Source organism: Bison bison, unplaced genomic scaffold, assembly GCF_000754665.1.
Source record: "Bison bison bison isolate TAMUID 2011002044 unplaced genomic scaffold, Bison_UMD1.0 scf7180017864363, whole genome shotgun sequence".
NCBI lineage: Eukaryota > Metazoa > Chordata > Mammalia > Artiodactyla > Bovidae > Bison > Bison bison.
Window position 1 is genome coordinate 192,018 of NW_011494935.1, and position 1,211 is coordinate 193,228.

Here is a 1,211-nt window from a genome sequence, read left to right on the forward strand (position 1 = left end):
TTAAATTGAAGAAAGTAAGGAAAACCACTAGACCATTCAGGTATGACCTAAATCAAATCCCTTATGATTATACAGTGGCAGTGAGAAATAGATTCAAGGGATTAGATCTGATAGACAGACTGCCTGAAGAACTATGGATGGAAGTTTGTAACATTATACAGGAGGCAGGGATCAAGACACCCCCAAGGGAAAAAAAAATTCAAAAAGGCAAAATGGTTGTCTGAGGAGACCTTACAAATAGCTGAGAAAAGAAGAGAAGCAAAAAGCAAAGGAGTAATGGAAAGATATACCCACTTGGATGCAGAATTCCAAAGAATAGCAAGGAGAGATAAGAAAGCCTTCCTCAGCGATCAATGCAAAGAAATAGAGGCAAACAATAGAATGTGAAGGACTAGAGATCCCTTCAAGAAAAGTAGAGATACTAAGGGAACATTTCATGCAAAGATGAGCATAATAAAGGACAGAAATGGTATGGACCTAACAGAAGCAGAAGATATTAAGAAGATGTGGCAAGAAAACACAGAACTATATGAAAAAGATATTCACGACTCAGATAATCAGGATGGTATGATCACTCACCTAGAGCTAGACATCCTGGAATGTGAAGTCAAGTGAGCCTTAGGAAGCATCACTGCAAACAAAGCTAGTGGAGGTGATGGAATTCCAGTTGAGCTATTTTGAATCCTAAAAGATGATGCTGTGAAAGTGCTGCACTCCATATGCCAGCAAATTTGGAAAACTCAGCAGTGGCCACAGGACTGGAAAAGGTCAGTTTTCATTTCAATCCTAAAGAAAGGCAATGCCAAAGAATGCTTAAACTCAATGCACAATTGCACTCATTTCACACGCTAGTAAAGTAATGTTCAAAATTCTCCAAGCCAGGCTTCAACAGTACATGAACTGTGAACTTCCAGATGATGAAGCTGGATTTAGAAAAGGCAGAGGAACCAGAAATCAAATTGCCAACATCCTTTACATCATCAAAAAAAGCAAAAAAGTTCCAGAAAAACATCTACTGCTTTAACAGAACATCTACTATGCCAAAGCCTTTGACTGAGTGGATCACAACAAACTGTGGAAAATTCTTCAAGAGTTGGGAATACCAGACCACCTGACCTGCCTCCTGAGAAATCTGTATGCAGATCAGGAAGCAACAGTTAGAACTGGACATGGAACAACAGACTGGTTCCAAATAGGAAAAGGAGTACATC